Source organism: Ceratotherium simum, chromosome 11 (assembly GCF_057802395.1).
Source record: "Ceratotherium simum simum isolate JZ-2026a chromosome 11, ASM5780239v1, whole genome shotgun sequence".
NCBI lineage: Eukaryota > Metazoa > Chordata > Mammalia > Perissodactyla > Rhinocerotidae > Ceratotherium > Ceratotherium simum.
In genome coordinates this window covers 60,257,007-60,281,571 of record NC_141910.1, presented here as the reverse complement: position 1 = coordinate 60,281,571, position 24,565 = coordinate 60,257,007, and positions in this window count along the sequence as shown.

Here is a 24,565-nt window from a genome sequence, read left to right as displayed (position 1 = left end):
CTCTTTTCCCCATGACTCTGCTTGAAGGATGGATCCAGTCTCAGGAAAGGACAAGCAGATCTGGGTTCCAGGATTGGTTCTACCACCAACTTCTCTGGGAACCAGGGTCACCATTTCAACTTCCACACCTCGAGCTGGGCATTGGTAAAATGAAGGGGTTGGGCTGATCATAACGGATTCTGCTCAATCCACCAGCTGCCTTATAAAGTGGCTACCATTTGATTTCATTTCTGGGGCTTCTCAGTCATAGAACAGTGTGATTGGCTTTGGGAATGTTATGTGAGAAGCCATATCTCAGAAGAGTCACATGGAAAAGGAATTAGGACTGCACAGGTCAAATTCCAGCTTGGTGAGTCGTGTGAGATAAATGTGGGGAAGCCCAGTGGAAAGAAGGGGCTCCTAACCTCTCGAGAGATACTACATGCCTCTTCCCAGGGGGCTGGAGGCTTGGCAGCCCTCAGTTTCCTCCAGCCCCAGCCCATCAAGTGGGGTTAGCTTGCTGTTGAGCTCACATGACAGATGGCTCTTTGGGCCTCCAGAGTGTTCTCCAGCCATCACTGGCTTGTCAAACTGCAAACAAAAGCCATTCATTGCCCTCACCTCCTCTCCTGAATTCTTCCCAGCTTCATAACCTCCAAAGCACAAGATATGCCATAACCATCTGAGCTTCCCCGACTCCCTGCCTATCTGGGGGAACCATATTTTTCAGAAACTCAAAAACTCAGGACACGCGACCAGACAAAGAATATTTTGCTAACCCTGACTGCAAAGACAGTCTAGGGACTGTAGTTTTGGTACTAACATGTTATTATTTCCACATTACTACAATGGTTTCTAACATCTTTTCCAGGAGTAAGCAAATACAGTTGAAATTGTGACCGTTTAAGAAAGTTTAGATATGGGGCTGCCTTCTTCTCTCCTTCTCTCTTGCTGTCACAAGTCCCTGCTGCAAGGAGCTAACAGGCTATTGAGGTGAAAAGTGAAAAGACGAGTGAGGAAAACATCTGATCGAACCTACTTGCCAGCGGAGGAGCCTGCAGGCACAGCGGGATCAGAGGAGCGTGGGATAGTGCCTCTGGCCCCCAGTGTTCTATCTGCTGATACTTAAAATCCAACCATCAGAAATTCATAACTTTGAGACAAATTTTATCCATAATTAAACAAAATCCCCAAGAGTGTCTAGAGTCAAAGTGTTTTCAGTCACTGACACCTTTAGGAGAAGGGTTTGACATCAGGTGGGAGATTACATGGAACACAGGAGATTACGTAGGGTGAGAGTTGGCATGGGACCCCTGCTTGCTGCCTGCTACAAGTTCTTTAGGAAATGCCCAGCTGCTCCCTAGTGGAATCTCGTGGTGTGAGATCCCATGGCTCCCCATAATCCCAGAGAGAGAGAGAGCAAGAGACACCAGGGGGACATGGCCCGTGTCGTGGTGGCAACATCCTCATCCACTGCAGTGGGAGTAACTGGGCATCTCCACTGTTATTCAAAAGAGCCTGGCCTGGGAATCCAGGGACCTGAGTTCTAAACTTGGAATTTTCAACTGTAAAATTAGAAGGCAGATAGCATAATCTCTAACATCTTGCCCAGCTTGAACAGTCTATGGTTACTTTAAATAAAGTAACCATATCTGTTTAGATGAAGCAGATATTTTTCCAGAACGACAGGAACATAGGAGAGACATGGGTAGCATGAACATCTGGGGTGTGAGAACAATGAGAAGAAAGGGGAATTGAAGATGTAAAGGTATGTAGAGGGTTGGTGAGACTATCTATATGTGATCCATACAACTTATCTGAATAGTTCCAGGAAAAATGTCGTTCTCCTCTGTGCCTTATACTTCTGATATAGTAGCTAACATTCTATTTTGTCTTAGACTCTCCCAATGACTTTAATTTAATAGCAAAATCATCTAAAATCCATCATTTTATTTGATCCCCCCCAGCAAAAAGAAAAAAAACCTATGAACTTGGCAGGAATTCCCATCCCTATTTCTTAGGGAAAAATCCTGGAGCTTAGTGATTTACAAAAGATCCCACATTTAAAACTTCACAGGGTCAGCTGAAGCCAGAACCCCCATCTCTACCAGTTCTTTGGGGCTTTAGGGTTCCTCGAAGGTATTTTCAAGCAAAGGCTGCTAAACACTTATTTTACTCATCAACTGGCCAAACTCCTGCTCCAAAAGAGCAAATCAGAATAAAGCTTAGAGTTGGGTTACCTGCTTATATCATTGGCAGGACGGTAGTTTTCGAACTATGCTTCTCAAAACGTTAAAGTTTCCACCAAGCCTCTCCCAGGCTTCTGAGTGTCTTTGAGCTGAGCAGCTGGGGGCTCTAGGCTCTCCTCCTAATTTAATCTGAGCAGCTCCACTTTTATCTGCTTTATTTATTGGTCTCTCTTTAGGTATTAAAAAGTGTTTGAGAACCACCGTAGGGCAGGTTCTAGTCCGTGGTGTTATTTCCAGCCTGAACCCAAGTTCCAGTTTCTTTACATGACATGCTAATAAATCTCTGCTTCAGCCTCCCAAAAGAAGAGGGAGGAAAGAAGCAGCCCATTGGTCTTCAAGACATACTGTCATCTGTCACATCAGGATGCCTCCAGGGGGTCTTAAATCCAGAGAAACATGACTAGTCATTTCACGTCTTAAGACCCTTCTGATGAGAGAAGCCTCATTACCACCCGTGCACAGTAGCTAGTATTTTACATAAACCAACTGGCCTGTTTTCATTCCTTTTAAATACCCAAAGGCATCCTACCTACATGAGGAGCTGAAGGCCTACAAACCGTGGTCGTAAAAACTATTTGCCCACTACGCAAGTGCTAAGGAGCACCTGAAACCACTTTGCTTCTATTTGCTTTGTCCCCTAATATGCACACTGGTATATTAGTGTTTCTTTTGAATCCCCCTGGGTTTGGATATTATACACCCAAGTTTTACTTCAAATTGAGTTTTCACAGCTGGATTATAAACCAATGGAAATGTTGACCCAGCACCAACTATATCATTCCAAACAGGTGTTGCTTTAATTAGCCTTATCGTAAAACAAAAATTAAAAATTAAAGGAAAACATTTTAATGTACCTACAGAGTTTCTTAAGGTCTTAAAGGGAGCAGGCAAATTGTTGAGGACTTTTAAACCTTATCTCCTTTTCTCAGAGGCTTTCTTAAAAATTCAGCAACACTTCTGAAGCTGCAATAACATCTCAATGTTTTAAGAGGAGAAAAAAATGCTGGCTTCCCCAGCATGTTTGCCAGTGAAGGAGAAAGTTTTTAAGTGAAGAGAGAGAGGCTTCCAAAATCCATTCACCTAGATCTTAGATGTCCTTATCTCAGGCAGGAAGAGAACAAAAAGGCTAGTCTTGGGATGTCACACCTGACCTTAAAGAGGATTATCACTATTTTCCATGCAAAGACAAAGGAGTTTTGTGTGATTTCAATTCAGTGCAGAAAATATATCTACTGTGTACTTACTAGAGAGGTGGAAGGGAGGTTTCAAAAATCCTACCCTCGAGGAGTATTCAAGCTCATTGTCTCATACACAGGAAACCATTTGAAGAACAAGTTAAAATTGGATATGAATTAGTTCAGGTGTGTTGACATTTCAGGGAGACAGCACAAACTTCCTTGGCCTCAGGATATTTAGGGTGACTTCCTAGAGAAAGCAGTGAGAGGCTAGCTTCAAAGATTGAAGATGGAGGGAGAAGCTGGTGGAGCATCTCACGCTGGGGAGACTATGTCAGAAAAGGCAGAGAGCAGTCATTCTGCAGATTTAGTGTACACCAGTCACACCTGGAGGGCTGGGTATAATGGATTACTGGGCCCCCAAATGTTCTAATTCCGTGGGTCTGGGATGAGGGTCCAAGAATTTGCATTTCTAACAGATTCCCAGCTGATGCAGATGCTGCTGGTCCATGCACCACACTTCGAGAACCACTGATGTGGAGAAAGGATGGAGTATGGCTGTTAGGCGTCCCATGTCTGTGCCGACTTCGCTGTAATAGAGGATTCATACACAAGAGCGGAGAATGCAGTTCCTTAAAAAGATGCTTATTTTTTGATGGTGTGAACTAGATGACTTTTTATGCTAAAAAATATTACTCATCTCAATTTAACCCTCTTTCTAGCCACCCTATGAGTCTTGTTCACCTTCTTTCTCAAAGGAAGGAGGAAAAGAATTCTCCAGTGAATATTATAGGTGGTGCTGTTCCTGTGTCAACTCACTTAGTCTTCATAAAAAATAAATGCAATAAGGGTCCCGCCTGGCGGTGCAGTGGTTAAGTTCACGTGCTCTGCTTCAGCGGCCCGGGGTTCACAGGTTCGAATCCTGGATGCAGACCTACATACTGCTTATCAAGCCATGCTGTGGCGGCATCCCATATGAAAAATGGAGGAAGATGGGCACGGATGTTAGCTCAGGGCTAAGTTTCCTCAGCAAAAAGAGGAAGATCAGCAAGGGATGTTAGCTTAGGGCTAATCTTCCTCACCAAAAAAAATAATAATAATAACAATAAACTAAAATAATGCAATAAAAATTATCAAAACAATAACAGATGAAGATGGCCGCTATGTACTTTGCATTAACTAAGCACTTACATGCCTCTGATTGTATCCCTGCAAGCGCAGGTGGCATGTTCAGTGAGATGAAGAGGCTCTGCTCCTCGTAACAGCTTTATCTTCTCACAGAGATAAAGTCTCCTTTCCTCCTCCTTCCCAGGAAAACACCAACTTCTCTAGCTCTTTCTATTACTCAGTTTCAGGATTAAGCTTCTTTGAGGTACATGGAACAAAGAAGCACTAAGGTATCTCAAGTGACAGAGACATCATAAGACTATGCAGGGAAGAAATAAAATATGGGAACCCACACAACTTGGCCTCTTGAAAATGGACGGGTATTCAAGTTTAAGAGCAGTTCTGTTTTCTCAGAAGTGGCCATCCACTGTTCCCTAACTTGAGGCCCCCCACAGTTCTTCTGACCCAACTTCCTTTTCTCTGCATGCCTCTCTTCTCTGCTCTTCTGTTGTGTTTCTGTGTGTGTGTGTGTGTGTGTGTGTGTGTGAGTGTATGTTTCCAAACTTCCCAAGAGAAAGAATCTGGTTGGCTAATAGCCACCATTCAACATGAGGCTCCTCTATCGGGCAAAGTCATTGCACCAGGTCCCCTAATGTGCTTCTGGTCCAGCTTATAGAGCAGCAGTATTGTCCAACAGAAAAATGATGCCAGCATCAAATGTAAGAGGCATATGAAATTTAAAATTTTTCTATTAGCTACATCAACAGTGTAACACAAAAACGTAAAATTAATTGTAATAATATTTTATTTAATCCAATATGTCTAAATTATTAACATTTTAACATGTATTTAGTAAAAATTTATTGAGATATTTTACATTTTTTTTTCCATATCATGTCTTTGAAATCCTGTGTATATTTTACACTTGGAGCATATGTCAGTTCACATTAGCCATATTTCCAGTGTTCAATAGCCACATATGGCTAGTGGCTACCATATTGAATAGTATACTAATAGATAGTCACTTTTGGCTAGAGGGCTGATCTTCAGTTCCAACCATTATCTGTCAGGATAAGGTGATACAATATATTGAAGGAACAACCTGTGGTTAACTACTTCACAAAAGGTACTAAGGGCAAGGAGGACACTTGGAGTCCCACAGTCCATTCTCCTAAGCTCGTCCAAAGATGGTTTGGACATCATTTAATATAAACAGGCTTCTACCTAAACTATATCGGTATGCTCATTCTGTTCTTATCTACTAATGGGTTAGTGACTACCTTTGTCTTTCTCCTATCTTCCGGTGATTTGGTAACTTCTTTCAGGTTAACAGTATTGAATCTAGTTCTTTTTTTTTCTTTTGTGAGGAAGACCGGTCCCTAGCTGACATCCGATGCCAATCCTCCTCTTCTTGGCTGAGGAAGACCAGCCCTGGACCAACATCTGTGCCCATCTTCCTCTACTTGATACGGGACGCCGCCACAGCACGGCCCAACAAGCAGCACGTGGGTGCGCGCCCAGGCTCCGAACCGGCAACCCCGGGCTGCCGCAGTGGAGCACACACACTTAACCGCTTGCACCCTCAGGCCACTTGAGTCTAGCTCTTACGTCACTGCCACAGTCACCTTCAGCCACCTTCTCATATACATACATACATCCAGACTCATATACATTTATTCTCACAAAGCTTGTGATATAGTTACCATATATTACAGGCCTTTTGACCATAAAAGATTATTCAAAAGAAATCTTATCTCCTTTGATATACACTTACTTGGTACATACTACTATGGCATCATTTATCACTATTGTAAATATTTAGGTTTATGTTCATACATCCCTCCCGCCCCCAGATAATGCACTCTGTGAAGTCACTCTTACAACCCCAGGGCTTAGCACAGTATCTTGCACATAATTATACCAGTAAACATTTGATAGTTGAATAAATAAATTGACATATTATTTGCCTTGAGAATTTTTAATTGCACTTGGTTATGAATGTGTAAAGCTTTCAGAATGAATGAAAATCTATATAAAAGCTTTCATAATCATCTGTATCATCTTTTTAGACAGATTATTTGTTTGAGGGGAGAGACTACATATTTTGCTTCAAGACAGAATGGGCTCAAAAAGGAACCAAGGTATGCAACATGGGATAGCAAGAATAGCACTGGATAAAGAATAGGGGGTTCTCATCTCAAGCATTACAATTAATTTGCTATATAAGCATACTTACATCATATTCACCACTCTGAACTTTAATGTTTTTGTGTTGTGTTATATTTTAATGCTAAAATTAAAGTACTGGGGTTAGTTGATTTCAAAGGTCCCGTCCATCTATCTCTAACTTTCTATGATTACAGGAATTCACAAGTTCTAGAAGAATAACATTAAAAAACAATGCATCAAGGTTTTTATTATTTGCAATGAGAAGTATCCTAACTGATAATGGAATATTTACTGCTTTGTTCTGCAATTACTTGCTTATGTCTACATCTCAACTTAGATTAAATTCTTGAGAGCAAAGACAGTATCTTGCTCCTCTTGATATAATCAACACCTGAATCAGGGAATGGCACAAAGCAGCTTTCAGTAAACGTTGATTGACTATGAAGACATGCATGAATAGCCATTACCCATATCAAATATCCAAAATTTCTTTTGCTGAACAGTTAAAAGTGGGTGAGGCGATGGCCTTTATTTGGGATATCTTAGCTTGAGACCTAAAGTCTAAAGACCATTGAAGAGAAGTTATAATACTTCCATTCCATGTCACAAGGGTTGCAGAGGCAGGAAATTCTTCCAATATATTTAGAATTTATTGAGAAAGGTGTTTTGATGTCTTCCATCATGATTGTGAATCTGCATATGCCTCCTTTACATTCTGTTAATTTTTGCTTTTTATTTTTTGAAGACAAGTTATAAGGTGTAAGCAAATTTGAAATTGTTATCCCACTAGTGGCTTAATCATTTTTTAATTTAAGAAATGAATTTCTTTATCTCTTTAATGTTTCTTTCCTTAAAGAAGATTATTAGCATAGCCGCATCAGCTTTGCTTCGCTTAAGGTTTTCAACAGTGGCGTACTTATAAACCAGATCTCTGAAAAGCAAAAAGCCCTGATTTGCAGCATTTGCAGATTTCCATCGTGTGAATGCTCCTGCCAAGACCAATGTCAAGCAACCAAAGTTTTAACAACAGACTTGCAAAATTCCTGAACGTTCAACAATTGGCTCTTGTAAGTCTTTACAAGAAAGCTCCAGTATAACACTGGTTTGCCTGATACGTCTTTTCCATGCTTCTGCTTTCAACCATTTTACCTCCTTATATTTAAGGTGTGTCTTCTTTAAGCAGAGTGTGGTTGGACTTTTTATAAAACCTAGTCTGACACATCTTTTAGTTAGGATGTATAGACCATTTACTTTTAACATAATTGCTAATGTATTTGAGTTTATATTTGCCATATTAATATTTGTTTTCCATCTGCCCCATTAATGTTCTTTTTTTCCTTTTTTGCTTTCCCTTGGCTTACTCAAGTATTTGTTATTATTCCAAATCCCACCCCCATTAGCTTATTAAGTAAACATTTATTTACTCTTGTTTTAGTGGTTATCTTGAAGACTACAACATACCTTATTGATTTATTAGAAACTAGTACGAATTTGTACTTTCACCATTTCCCTGACATTGAAAGAGGCTTGGAAACCTTGAACCTTGAAGGTTAATAGATCCTGTATCTGGGGTCCTCAAGACCGTTCTTGGTTTTGGTGATTCACTAGGAGGATTCACAAGGCTCAGCATATGGTTATACTCACAGCTTTGATTGGTTCCAGTGAAAAGATATAAAACAAAATTAGCAAAGGGACAAGGCTCCTGTGGCAGAGTTTAGAAGGAACCAGGTGCCCACTTCCAAGAGTCTTCTGGTGCAATCACAGGACATGCTTAATTCCTGCAGCAAGTTGTGATGACACGTGTCAAATGCTTGTCAACCAGGAAAGCTTATTAGAGACTTAGCACCCAGGATATTGATTGGGTACTGGTCATACAGACACCCTCTGTTCAACATATACCAACATTCCAGACTTCCAGAAGGAAAGTAGGTGTTCAGCATGAACCATGTTGTTTGCACAAACAATTTAGGCACAGTGAGCCACTCTTCTCAGTTCAGGGAATGGTGGGGATCTTCCCGAAATTCAAGTTCCCGGATGAGTGGTCAACCTTGCAGGCCTTCCTAATGAGAGCAGTTTCAGACTGGCCATGTTAGCTCTTTTCTGTATAGCCTCTCCTATCTTGTGTTATTTGTTACCATATATTTTATTTCTACATATCTTTTAGATCCCATAAAACATAATTGCTATTGTTTTTTAGTTAATATTCTCTTTTCATTGTTCTTCCTTCCTTCCTACATTTCCCTTTAGTATTTCCTGTAGGTCATTTCCTGCTAGGAATGAGATATCTCAGCTTTTGTCAGGAATGTCTTTATTTCCTCTGGCTATGTTTCTGCTGGCTATAGAATTCTAAGTTGGCATTTATTTTCTTTCAGCACTTTAGAGATACCATTCTACTGTCACATAGTTTCCATCATTTCTGTTGAGAAGTGAGCCATTCTTCTTAAAGTTACTCTTTCAAAAGTAATGTATCTTTTTTCCTCTGGCTACTGTTATAATTTTCTCTTTATTTTTAGTTTTTGACAGTTTTATTTTGATATGCCTAGATGTTGGATTTGTAGTGCTTCTCAAATCAATTCTTGGACAATTCTCTTCAAGTATTGCCTCTGTTCCATTTTCTCTTTGACATTAGACTTATGTTGGACTAATGGCTCTCAACTGGGCACAACTTATTTATTTGCCCCAAGGCAAATATACCTCCACAGAAAATAATTATTTGACTCAAAATGTCAATGGTACCAAGGTTTAGAAACCCTATAAGACTTTTCACCAAATCTGTGTCTTCTACATTCTTTTATAAGTTCTTATCTTTTTTTTCGTCTCCATCTTCACTCTAAATATTTTTTACTAATCTACATTCAAGCTTACTGAGCTCCTCCTCAGCTCTGTCTAATCTGCTGGTAAATCCATCTATCAATTTCTTAATATCGGATATTAGAATTTTCAGTTCTAGAATTTCCATTTGATTATTTTATATAGATTCTAGTTCTATGATGAAATTTTCCATATTTCCATCTATTTTCTTGAACATATTAATCATAATTATTTTTAAACCCATATCTAATAATTCTAATATCTGTATCACTTATCTGTTTCTCTTGTCTATTTACTCTTATAAATAGATCTTGTTCCTCAGCATGCCTGATCATTTTTTATCGCATGTCAGATATTGTGTATAAAAAATTTTACTGCTTTGGATGATGTCATCTTCTTTCAGAAAGGATTCCACCTCTCTTTTGGAAGGCAGGAGGGGACAGATGATCTCAATATAATCAGAGATTGAATTGATTTGAGACTGGATTGCATCATTGAAAGGCTTGGTCTACCTCTGGTTGGCCTCCACTTGTAAAGTATAACCCTCCAATGGTCCCAACTGAGAACGTGAGGTGTCTACAATGATCCCTTCTCTTCTAAGCTCTAAGCTCCATTATTTTTATTTTTTGGCATCACATAACTGCCAAAAGCTCTACTCTGCTTTTCAGCTGTTTTCTGCTTAGCCTGTCAGCCTCTTGCCATCCACAGCTTAATTGTCAAATGCCTGGAGAAAAAAACTGGTGATAAACGTCAGATTCCCCTCTCTGCACCTTGCTTCTCTTCAGGATCTTGGCCTTCATATTTTAGTTGCCTTGAAAGTCCAGAGTTCCCATCTTTTGCTTGCTAGCCCTTAATGTTTCCTAAAGCTCTACCATTTCTCTGCCCATTAGAAGTGATCCTCTGACGAGCTTCTCAAACTTTACCCCACAAAAAAACTTTCCAAATGCCCTGAGTAGAAAATCAGTGTGCTGACCTCACTGAACTCCCTTTCTCTCCGAGATCTGGTCTCTCATGTCCTTGTTGTGTCAGTAGCTCCCTTCATGCCTTTGGACACATTTTTAAATCAAGCTTCTGGTTATTCTTGGCAGGTTAAGTCTGCCACAAGCTACTGCATCATAGCCAGAAGCAGAAGTCTATATTTAGAAATTAGGTTAGACATAAGGAAAATACTTATGTATTTTCTGTGAGTATTGTTGGATGCTATACTGGGTCATCAAAGGCAGGAGTAGTCTCCTGCCCCCTTTCAAAGCCAGAGGAAATTTCCAGGGACCTTTGATAATTAAAGAGACATGCACAATAGAGAGGGGGTGCAGGAGGTGAGACAATTATACAAAATAATTTTTCATGATTTCTTGTGACCCTGTTGATCTCTAATTCCTGCCAATACCCAAACACTCAGAACTTGAACAAAGCCATGCATTTTCTTCCCACAGTTCTCATTGTGGTTTGCACATAACTCAGAGATGGGAGATTTGCAATTTAAAGCCAAAGAACTAAAATATAAGAGCTACATGTTTACATGACGTTTCCAGTTTGATTATAGTCAGCAAAGATAGTATGTTTGTACTTTTTCTTTTAAATCCCATGAGTGAAGCTCTTCTCACCAAATCTAGAAAACAAATTTTTAGGAAGAGGAATAAGATTTGAAAGAGATTTCATAGAGTCTAGGAATTTCAAACTATGTTTTTTCAGCAACTTTACACTTATGTCGCCTCAGGCCTCTGCCAATCTGCTATAAGTAACAAGAAAAATGGAATCTTGTGTGTTATTACATGCAGTCATTGAAAGAGCCTTAAGTTTACTTCCTGTATAACACTGAGTGTGCATATTAAGTAGAGGTGAATGTTACAGGTGTGAAATCTCAGCTGTTCCATTTAACAGCCAGGGAGATTATTAACATAACTTTGCAGGCCCTGTGCAGGAGAGACAGGGATGGCCATTTCCTAGAGACAGATTCATCAAGTAAAGGAAGCCCTACCAGCAGAAGCCCCCCTACACTGCATCCAGCAGCAGCATGCTTCCTGCCTTCAGCAGCTTGCTGCCTGATGCTGTTGGGGTTGGGGGTCAGGGGAGACAGCAGGCATTACTGTGAAAGTGGTTCCAGTGTGTGGAAGGACTCTATTCTCTCCATCACCCACCTCTCTGGTGTATCTCTTTTAGATGAACCCTGGATTTGTGGGTCTCTGCAAGGATACTTTGCAGGAAAGTGTGGTGTGGTACTAAGAATACTGAACTGTGGTGTCAGATACCCCTAGCTAATTATTTGACCTTGGGTCAGTCCTTTGAAGCCCTTTTGTGCCTGAGTGTTCTCTATATTAAATGGGAGTATATGAGGAGATGATCCCAACAATCTCATCCAGTTGGAACAGACTGTGGGTCCAGGACTCCCTTTAGACGTTAAAGATGCAGGGGCAGCAAGAAAGGTGTCTGATTACTTGTGCAGAAGGTCTGCACTGCGGTGAGGACTTTCTCAATAGGCTTGATTTTTTGGATTTTTCTCAACCTTCTGTCATTCCACATTTTGCTATGGAGATACAGAGAGATTCATATATTTCTTGTACATTTCTTTTTCACATTTTATCACATATTCCTCAGTAAAATATGCCAGAATCTTTTCATAACTGACAATATAACTTATCTATTCAACATCAAAATATACATTAAAATTCTTATGATAGTCACTTTTTTAAAATTATCTTTATGTAACTCACATAAAGCTGAGCTTCCTAGTGTTCCAGTTCAACATACAATAAAGTTTAGAAGCAATCTAAGACTGGTATTCACAAGAAATTACAAAAAAATTTTAATTACTTCTTAAAGTCTGAGAAAATGGCAAAGGAGGATGTCAATGCACAACATAGAAAAAAAATCTTTGGAGAGTGATGTCAGCAACATGGCAGAGTGAGCTGTTCACTTTGTCTCTCTCCTTCTAAATTATAGCTAGTGGATATTCATTAACCAACAGAGGATATCCATACAGCACAACAGGACACCCGAGAGACCCACGCAGCTATACATCTAAAGGTGGGTGGACTGGATCCCTGGGAAGCTGTGGAACTAGGTGAGTACGTGCCACTCTTCAGGTTGAAGAGCCTCACACAGTGGCTGGCACAACTCTAAGAGGAGGCAGGGGCAGCCCAGCATGTGTGCAAATGCTATCAGAGGAGCCCAGTCTGTGGGAGTGCCCTCTGTGCCACAGCAGCCCTGCCTGTGGAAACGCTCCCCACCTAGTGGCCATGGCTCAGCCTCCACAAGGGAGCCCCACAGAGCTGGCAGCATGACTGTAAGAGGAGGCGAGGGCAGCCCAGCATGCATGCAAACACCTGTGGAGGGGGTAGCCTGGCCTGTGGGAACACCCACTCTGCCAGAGCGGCCCTGCCTGTGGGAACACTCTGCACTACACAGCCATGGTTCAGCCCTCAGGAAGGTGCACTGCACACCAAGCACAGTGGCTCAGCCAAACCACCAGCAAGCACAGTGCCAGCCTGTGCCCGCAGTGAGCAGAGAGGTCCCACCTCCACAAGAGTGACCCACCAAGCAGCTGGGGCCAGCCTATGCAAATGTAGAGCAGCCATACCCACACAGCTTCCAGCAGATGGGGCAGGATCAGAAACACAGCTCCTGCGTCGCCCAGCAGTGGTAGGTGGAATCTGTGAACTGTAACTACAACAAATGCACTGGCAAAGAATCAGTTCATCAAAAACCATGAAGAACTACAGTAACACTTCAGAGCAGAAAGAAAATGACAAGTCTCCAAAAACCAATCCTGAAGTTACAGAAATTTATAGTCTAAATGACAGAGAATTTAAAATAGTGATCATAAGGAAACTCAACAAGTTATAAGAAAATTAAGAAAGATGATTCAATGAACTTGAGAATAAAATTAATGAGCAAAAGGAATTCTTCACCAAAAAGAATGAAGCCCTTAAAAAAAAACTATACAGAAATCCTCGATGTGAAGAACAAAATAAATGAGATAAAAAATAATCTAGAAACCATAAAAAATAGATCTGATGTTATGGACAACAGAATTAGTGAATTAGAGCACAGGAATCTAGAAATGCTTCTAGTGGAGGAGGAGAGAGAACTAAGATTTCTAAAAAAATGAAGAAATTCTTTGAGAAATATCTGACACAATTAGGAAAAGCAACATAAGGATTATAGGTATTCCAGAGGGGGAGAAAGGAGCAGAGAGCTTGTTCACAGAAATGATAGCTGAGAACTTCCCAAACCTGGAGAAAGAACTGGACTTACATGTACATGAAGCCAATAGAACTCCTAATTATATCAAGGTAAAAAGACCTTGTCCAAGGCAAAAATTAGTAAAATGGGCAAAAGCCAATGAGAAAGAAAAAATATTAAGGCCAGCAATGCAGAAGAAAATAACCTACAAAGGAATCCCTATCAGGCTTTCAGCAGATTTCTCAGCAGAAACCCCACAGACTAGGAGAGAATGGAATGATATATTCAAAATACTGAAAGACAAAAACATTCAGCCAAGAAAACTCTATCCAGTGAAACAATCCTTCAGATATGATGGAGAAATAAAAGCTTTCTCAGATAAACAAAAGCTGAGGGAGTTCATCACCACTAGATCTTTCTTACAAGAAATGATGAAGGAAGCCCTCATACCCAAAACAAAAAGGCAAAGCTTTACAAAGCTTTGAGCAAGGAGATAAATAGACAGACAAAATCAGAAAATTGCAGCTCTCTGTCAGAACACGTTAGCAAACACTTAAGTATAACATAAAAGATAAAAGGAAGGGGGCATCAAAAATAACTATAAACACTCCAATTTAGCCACAAACTCACAACACAAAATGCATAATTTGTGACAACAATAACTCAGGAGGAGAAGAGGAGAGAGATGGAACCTGATTAGGCTAATGGAGATAAGAGGCTATCAGAAAATGGACTATCTCATCTATGAGGTCTTTTATACAAACCTCATGGTAACCACTAAACAAAAAATCAGAGCAGAGCCAGAAATCAAAAATAAAGAGAAAACTGAGAAAACCATCACAGAAAACCACCAAAATGAAATGACAGTCAGAAATACAAGGGAAGAGAAACAATGGAAATTTAGGACAACCAGAAAACAAGAGACAAATAGGCAGCATTAAGCCCTCATATATCAATAATCACTCTAAATGTAAAGGGATTGAATTCTCCAATCAAAAGACATGGAGTGACTGGATGGATTAAAAAACAAGCCCCAACAATATGCTGCCTCCAGGAAACACATCGCAGCTCTAAAGACAAACTCAGACTCAGAGTGAAAGGATGGAAGACGATACTCTAAGCAAATGGAAAGCAAGAGAAAGCAGGTGTTGCCATACTTATATCAAACAAAGCAGACTTCAAGATAAAAAGACAATGAGAGACAAAGAGGGGAGTATATAATGATAAAAGGGACATTCTACCAAGAGGACATAACACTTATGAATATATATGCACCTAACACAGGAGCACCAAAGTATATAAAGCAACTATTTACAGACCTAAAGGGAGAAATTAACAGCAACATAATAATAGTAGGGAACCTCAACAGCCCACTCACATCAATGGATACATCATCCAGACAGAAAATCAACAAGGAAATAGTGTACTTAAATGAAAAACTAGACCAGATGGACTTAACAGATATATATAGAACATTCCATCCCAAAACAGCAGAATACACATTCTCAAGTGCACATAGAACATTCTCAAAGATAGACCATATGTTGGGAAATGAGGCAAACATCAATAAATTTAAGATTGAAATCATATCAAGCATGTTTTCTGACCACAATGCTATGAAACTAGAAATCAACTGCAAGAAAAAGGTTGGGAAAGTTACATATACATGGAGACTAAACAACATGCTACTGAACAACCATTGCATCAATGAAGAAATCAAGGGAGAAATCAAAAAATACCTGGAAACAAATGAAAATGAAAACACAACATACCAACTCTAACGGGATGCAGCAAAAGCAGTTCTAAGAGGGAAATTTATAGCAATACAGGCCCACTTCAACTTACAAGAAAAATCTCAAATAAGTAATCTTACAGTACACCTAAAAGAACTAGAAAATGAAGAACAAACAAAGCCCGAAGTCAGCTGAAGGAGGGAAATAATAAAAATTAGAATAGAAATAAATGAAACAGAGGCTAAAAAAACAGTAGAAAGTGACAAACTCTTAGCCAGACTTACTAAGAAAAAAAGAGAGAAGGCCCAAATAAAGAAAATTTAAAATGAAAAAGGAGAAATTACAACAGATACCAGGGAAACACAAAGGATTATAAGAGAATACTATGAAAAGATATACACCAACAAATTGGATAACCTAGAAGAAATGGATAAATTCTTAGACTCATACAATCTCCCAAAATTGAGTGAAGAAGAAACAGAGAATCTGAAAAGACAAATCACAAGTATACAGATTGAAACAGTAATCAAACCACTCCCAGCCCTGGCCCCGCCAAAAAAAATCCAGGACCAGATGGCTTCTCTGGAGAATTCTATGAAACATTCAAAGAAAATTTAATACTTATCCTTCTCAAACTATTCCAAAAATTGAAGAAGACAATGCTTCCTAACTCATTCTATGAGGCCAACAATACCTTGATACCAAAACCAGACAAGGCCAACACAAAGAAGAAAAATTACAGACCAATATCACTGATGAATACAGATGCAAAAATCCTTCACAAAATATTGGCAAACTTAGTACAGCAATACATTAAAAGGATCATACACCATGGTCAAGTGGGATTTATGCCTGGGATGCAGGGTTGGCTTAACATCCACAAATCAATCAATGTGATACACGACATTAACAAAATGAAGAATAAAAATCACATGATCATCTCAACAGATGCAGAGAAAGCATTTGACAAGATCCAACATCCATTTATGATAAAAACAATAAAATGGGTATAGAAGGAAAGTACCTCAACATAATAAAGGCCACATAGGACAAACCCACAGCCAATATCATACTTAATGGTTGAAAACTGAAAGCCACCCCTCCGAGAACAGGAGCAAGACAAGGGTGCCAACTCTTGCCACTCCTATTCAACATACTCCTGGATGTTTTAGCCAAAGCTATTAGGCAAGAGAAAGAAATAAAATATATGCAAATTTGAAAGGATGAAGTGAAATTCTTGCTGTTTGTTGATGACATGATTCCATATATAGAAAACCCTAAAGAATCCACCAGAAAACTATTAGAAATAATCAACAACCACAGCAAAGTTTCAGGGTACAAAATCAAGTTAAAAATATCAGTTGCATTTCTATACAATAATAATGAACTAGCAGAAAGAGAAATCAAGAATACAATCCCTTTACAACCACAACAAAAAGAATAAAATATCTAGGAATAAATTTAACCAAGGAGGTGAAAGACCTATACACTGAAAACTATAAGACATTATTGAAAGAAATTGAAGAAGACATAAAGAAATGGAAAGATATTCCATGCTCATGGATTGGAAGAATAAACATAGTTAAAATGTCCACATTACCTAAAACAATCTACAGGTTCAATGCAATCCCAATCAGAATCCCAATGACATTCTTTTTTTTTTTTTTTTAAAGATTTTATTTATTTTATTTTTTCCCCCCAAAGCTCCAGCAGATAGTTGTATGTCATAGCTGCACATCCTTCTAGTTGCGGCATGTGGGACTCGGCCTCAGGATGGACGGAGAAGTGGTGCCTCGATGCGCACCCGGGATCCGAACCCGGGCCGCCAGCATTGCAGCGTGCGCACTTAACCACCAAGCCACAGGGCCGGCCCCCAATGACATTCTTCACAGAAATAGAACAAAGGATCCTGAAATTTATATGGAACAACAAAAGACCCTGAATAGCCAAAGCTAACCTGAGAAAAAAGGAGGCATCACAATCCCTGACTTCAAAATATACTACAAAGCTGTAGTAATCAAAACAGCATGGTCCTGGCACCAAAATAGAAACACAGATCAATGCAATAGAATTGAAAGCCCAGAAGTAAAACCACACGTCTATGGACAGCAAATCTTCAACAAAGGAGCCAAGAACATACAATGGAGAAAGGAAAGTTTCTTCAATAAATGGTGCTGGGTAAACTGGATAGCCACATGCAAAAGAACGAAAGTAGACCACTATCTTACACCATACACAAAAATTAATTCAAAATGGATTAAAGACTTGAATGTAAGACCTGAATCCATAAAACTCCCAGAAGAAAATATAGGCAGTACACTCTTTGACGTCGGACTTAGCAGCATCTTTTCGAATGCCATGTCTACTCAGGCAAGGGAAACAAAAGAAAAAATAAACAAATGGGACCACATCAAACTAAAAAGCTTCTGCAAGGCAAAGGAAACCATGAACAAAATGAAAAGACAATCCACCAACTGGGAGAAAATATTTGCAAATCATACATCCAACAAGGGGTTAATTTCCAAAATATGTAAAGAACTCATGCAACTCAACAACAACAAAAAACAACCCAATCAAAAAATGGGCGGAGGATATGAGGAGACATTTTTCCAAAGAAGATATACAGATGGCCAACAGGCACATGAAAAGATATTCAACATCACTAATCATCATGGAAATGCAAATCAAATCTACAATGAGATATCACCTTACATCTGTCATACTGGCTATAATTACCAAGACAAAAAAAAACAACAAATATTGGAGAGAATGTAAAAGGGAACCCTCATACACTGCTGGTGGGAATGCAAACTGGTGCAGCCACTATGGAAGACAGTATAGAGATTTCTCAAAAAATTAAAAATAGAAATACTATAAGATCCAGCTATCACACGACTGGATATTTATCCAAAGAACTTGAAATCAACAAATCAAAGAGATTTAAGAATCCCTATGTTCATTACAGCATTGTTCACAATAGCCAAGATGTGGAAGCAACCCAAGTGCTGATCAACTGATGAATGGATAAAGAAGACATGGCATATATATATATATATATATATATACAATGAAATACTACTCAGCTATAAGAAAAGACAAAATTGTCCCATGTGCACCAACATTGATGGACCTCGAGGTTGTGATGTTAAGCGAAATAAGCCAGACAGAGAAAGACAAACACCATAGGATTTCACTCATATGTGGAAGATAAACAAACACGTGGATAAAGAGAACAGATTAGTGGTTACCAGAGGGGAAGGGAGTGGGTGTGTGGGGGGTGGACAAAAGGGGTAAAGGGGCATACAGGCATGGGGATGGATAAAATTAGACTATTGGTGGAGAGCGTGGTGCAGTCTATACAGAAACTGATATGTAATAATGTACTCCTGAAATTACACAATGTTATAATCCTGTATGACCTCAACCAAATAATTGAAAAAAATAATCTTCAAAATTTGTTTCAACCATTATCTTTCTAAAATTTAACTCGTCACAGCATGGCAGTCTTAACCAAATCCCTTTTCTCACTATCTGGAAATTGCCCCAAACACTCCAGAAACTCAACTTCTAACTCTGCCTTCCTCCTACATTTCTAGATCTCTGCTTCCCCCCTGGCTTTTCTGTAAGGCAAGTCAATTCAGCTTTTCTTAGGCTCGTTTCAGTCCTCTTTTCACCAGGTATCCATATCAGCACCACAAATCCCAGGCCCAGGAGACACCACAAAACTCTCCTTTAGAAATCTGCACTTGTTGGCAGCAGCTGGGAAAGGAGTTAGAGGCAGAAAAGGGGTGCATATACCTATATTTTTAAACCCTTTAAAGATATCTGTCATATTTGTGCTGTGAAAGCTCAATTTAAAAAAAAAAATGGTACAAGCACCTATTACATCAATTTACTTTTGATTCTCCAACCCTAGAAAGAAACTTCAACTTATGCATTGTCTCTACAAGTAGACAACCAAAAAAAGGTTACCTGCACGTGATGTGTGTGTTCTGGTCAGATTCCAGGTCCCAGGTAAGTGCAAACCATGTTTATGCCGATATGTGGGACAGAGTTATACCTACGTGTGAGAGTTTTGGCGGAAGAGAATTCTTTCTAATAATAATCACAACCAATATTTAGTTAGCAATTTACCATATTCAAAGCATTTCCACACCATTTGCCTCATTTGATCCTTATAGTTACCTGTGAGTTTAAAAATCATCCCCATTTTGTACCTGAGGGAACAGAGATTCAGAAAGGTGACTTGCCCAAGTACTTAGTGTGGGAGGGTGGCAACTGACTAGATATTCTGATTTCAAATTCCAGAAATTAACCACTTCATTGAACTTCTCCTAACTTTAATCTCTTGTTTTTCACATGCGTGTGCGTGTGTGCGTGCACGCGCACACACAGAAGCTAATGGAAACATGGCCAAATATTACATATGTGCAGTGTTCTATATATATATACACAATCATGTACTAAATCAACAAAATCCACATAGCCGCTCAGTTTCTGTTTCCAGAAGAAGCCCTGACCTTATAACAGAATAAACACTCCTGCTGGGCCAGAGCTATTGAGCCAGCTTCATGCTTCCGCCTGCACTGATGTGCATTGTTTTTTAAAGCTCTTGCCATTTACATTACTATTATTTTCATTTTCTTGATCATGGGAACCTCAAAGGAAAGAGGCTAATGATATTCCTCCAGTCCCTCCCTCTCTATGCTCGTGCTGGGAATGGGAGAAGCTCAGATTGATTGAACTGCCTCTGCAAACCCTTCAGGAACATTAATGGAGCTGCTACTATAAGCAGCTGGAGTTGCTATTTGCATCTCACCCTCTTACTTTTTTTCCTTAAAAAAAAAAAAATTAAAAAAGCACCCACAATACCCTGGGGGAATTTTCTGGGACAAGCTGCAGGTGCTATGGATATTTTCATTTAATAATCATTCTTGCAATTCAGCACATTTGTAATCCATGTGGTAAACTCTGACTTACATTTCTCCCAGTGGACGCTGGCCAGATGCAGAAACCAAAGAGCCTGGTGCCGGGCGGGACTGCCTCTTCCTTCTTTTATAGTTCGTGCATTTGGATGTGTTTAGCATGATGTGTGAGTGCAGGGTAAGGAATGTGCTGTGTTTAAAAGACCCTTTTGTTGACATTAAGCAATCATATATATACTCAGAAATTATACTCCTTGCATTTATTGTGGAGTGCTTTAATTGGATGGCCTTCTCATATGATATCATAAAGAACATATGCATACTTTTGGCAGTCCCATCGGATCGTGAAGCAGAGAGGCACGTACAGAGCAGCACATTCCTAACATCTATGGATTGTCTCATATATGTCACCACATCTTCCCACCAGGATTGTTTTCCCCACACACTCCAAGATGGTAACTTCCCAATCTGTCCGAATTCTAGTTGGAATTCTCCTGGACTGTGTAAACGTCAAGGCCAGTTTCCTTTCCATGTGAAGAGCTTTGAAAGGAGAACTGCATGCCTAACTCCCTCATAAATACAAGCCAGAGTGTCTTTTTTTTTTTTTTTTTTTTAGGTGTGTATGTCGGAAGGGAGGGAAGGAAGGAGTGTTTGGCCAAAAGTAAAAAAAGAAATCCCTTTTCAAGAACGACGTTCTCCTTATTTTCAGCACATAAACAAAATGTTTAAGCCTGCACAGAGCCAGGTTCCAAATAGTGGATTCTTCTGGCTAAGACATTCTGCTGCTGCACTGAGATACAGTCTCTTAAGTAGCAAACTTCAGTACGTTAGGGAGCACACACCACCACCTGCAGGCCTGGGAGAGGGCACCAGTCAAGACCCTGGTAGGAAACAGATGGCACACTTGAAGGACTAGCTCGAGAGATTTTTAAAAATGGACTATGTTCAAACGTATGGGCAGAGTCAAAGGAACCAACCAAGAATGGGAGCTCTCAGGGACTAAATGTAGTAGGAAAACATTAGGAATTCTAGAGCAGAAGGGATAAAGCCAGAGCCATAGCCATGGGAGAGAGGTCACTGTCAGGAGCAAAGTGGGGAATGTGGTACCACTACAAAACCAGTCTAGTGTGGTGGGTGGGGCAGGACTTCAGAAGAATAACAACCCAAACTTCTATTCCCTCCCTGCCCCCAAGCCCTGACTAGTGCCTCCCATTGGTTGAAAGCAACCAATAGCCAGAGGTCAAGCAAGGTAGTTTGGGCGACTCAGTTTGGAGAGGTCAACCTCTGGGATCCTGGTGCAGCAGGGTGGAGAAGGGTGGAGAGTGGGTCTAAAAAGGCAAACAGAGACTAGCCAGAGACAAGAATGAGGCCCACCCAAAGTTCTGAGTACTCTTGAGCTTTTATGTATAACCAATCACATGTATTCCTCACAACAACTCTATGAGGCAGTTATAATTTCATCACACAGAAAGAAACTAAGGGTCAGAAGAACAAAATAACTTACTCAACCTTGCACAGTCAGACATGGGAGCTTTCTAATGACAGAATTGCTAGGCTTCTTCATAGGAAGGTGATGGGTAGAGCTTAAATAAGTGTGGTCCTAAACAGAAGCTTAGCAATTCTGTCATTGGAAAGTTCCATTTAGGTCTGGAAAATTTTCATGGCAGATTGTGAAACACAGTATCCAAATCAGACTGTTCCTGAGTCTCAGATAGGCAGGAAGGAGAGTTGAAATATTGAGAGATGTCAGGCCATCTCAAAAAAAAGTATCCACATCTCTTCAGTCTCTGAGTTTAGACAGCAAGAGTTCAGATGATGAAAATTTGAATAGCAAGGGCTGTCAGGTAACCTGAAACAATACAAATATCATTCAGGAGAAAAGCAGGGCCTCTGGAAACAGTCTCACACACAATAATCACAAGTTTAGATATTCACGAAAATTTCTGGGACAGTATTCACCCTGCATTCACGCCTTCTTTACCTTGTCCTGGGAAGCTACACGTGGTGTTAGTTGTAGATTTTGAAGATAGCTTAAGGAAATTTACTTATTTCTTGGGTAGCACAGAAAAAAATATTGCAAATTTTAAAATCACAACAGAAAATCACATATCCCTGAAAAGACTTGTATCTCATACAATTTGTAGCAGCCTTATTCATAATAGCTACAAATTGAAAACAACCCAAAAGTTCATCAATAGGAGAAGAGAGAAACAAATAGTGTTATATTCGTGGAATGGAATCATAGTCAGCAATAAAAATGAACGAACTAGTAGCATGTGCAGTGACATGAACGAATATCAAAAGTATGTTAAATGCAAAGATTCAGGCTGTTTGATTCCATTTGTATGAAGTTCAGTCTTAGACAAAATCACTCGATGGTGACAGAAATCAGGAAATGGTTGCCTGTGGGGAGAAGGGCTGTGAATTAATTGGAAAGGGACAGGGGGAACTTTCTGGGTGATGACGTGCTTTACATTTTGTTTGAGGTGGTGGTTACATGAGTGTATACAATTGTCAAAATTCATCAAACTAAACAGTTAAAATGTGAGTATTTTACTGTTTGTTTATTACACCAAACAAACGACAACAACCACCGCAGGGAATGTACCTATGTTTGTCTCTTAAGGGGAGTACCACAATTTCTTTCTGGGGTAAATATATTGATAAGTTGCTTTAGATTTAAAAAAAATGATACAAAGTCCCTGAAGTGGACAGGAAGTCCAAGAGAGAGCCCACATACTTTGCGTAATAGACGAGCAATCTGAGGGTAGATGAGGACAGAGGAGAGGGGAGGAGGAGCTGAAGAGAGAGCTGAACTAAGGGATGGGGGATATTATGAGGGAATACCATCCGAAGGAAATTCTTTGTGTTAAGGGGCGAAAGACTTCTAAGTACTGCAATATTAACCACCTCTGTTGCCCAAAACCTACAGTAAAATTGGATACATATAAAAATAAAATGCAAGAAATATTTTTAAATACAGAAGAAAAGAGACCGTGGTCTCTTTTGGTCTCTTTGCTGTCAGTGATGGGGGTAGAAGATCTATTCACACCACAAGTAAAAGGGACACAGAAAAGGGAATAGCCATGTGGCATGAGGTGTAAATGAGAAGCAGAAAGGCAGAGTGGACAGTAAGCACGGGGATGTGAGTGCTCCAGAAGTCACAGAAATTTGGGGAGATCACTGAGCGTCCCTGCTTCTCCCCCCCATGTTTGAGGTATGAGTGAATATATCATAAACTAAAGGACAGTGTGATTTCAGCTGACCTCAGCTGGTTACCACACTTGGCAATATGTTTTCTAAAGAACATTTGGTCATTGTTCTTCAGTGATGTCATTTTCATGCTTTATATCTCATGTCATTGATTCTAAGACACATTTTTTTTACTTTTGAATTACTGTGGAATTTGAAGCATCTCATAGTTGATAGCGTCTTACAGTTTATTTGCCAGCACTTATTCTTTTTTATTGGTATACAAAATAATATTGTGTGTTCCAATCAGTGGTCGCCTAGATTTGATGGGATGTGGAATTACTGGTGAGGGTTAATTAACTAGAGCTTTGCTCCCAGTTTGCACTGAAATCCCAACCAATGAGGCAGTGTCTCGACTGGGGCTCATTCCTGTTTCCTCCCACCGTCTCAGGCAGACCTGGTGCTCTGGCACAGCCTGGGGTTCAGTGAGTCAGAGTCGGCTGTGGAAGCAACTGGGGTTGGCTCACAGCTGGGGTGTCTGGGAGAGAGAAACCTTCCTATGGGAAGGTGGCTTAGGATCAAAGGGACAGTCTGAAACACAAAATAAGGTGGAGGTGGAAACAGGCAGTGACTGAATGCGGCAGAGTGATAAAAGCTAAATGCATGGTGAAGGGACTGCATCTAAGGTCAAGTGAGGGAGAGAGGTAAGAGCATGAACACTGTGAGAGGGAGGCCCCCAGACAGTAAGCCGAGGGGGAGGGATTGCCCTCTGTTATGACCACGTTTGTTGTTGACTATCTCCATTTCATCTCAACCTTGACAGAGGTGTTAAAAATGAGAGAGACTCTGAAAACATCTTCTCCTTTTGGTCTTTTCAATTTCTAGTGTATCACCATTAACACATCTGATAAAAATGGAGTTAGACCCTGAAAATACCTGCTCCTCTTGGTTTCCACTGGTGGGTCTGGATGCTGTCAGTGATGGGGGTAGAAGATCTATTCACACCACAAGTACCACCAGTTAGATCCTTTGCTGCCTCCTAC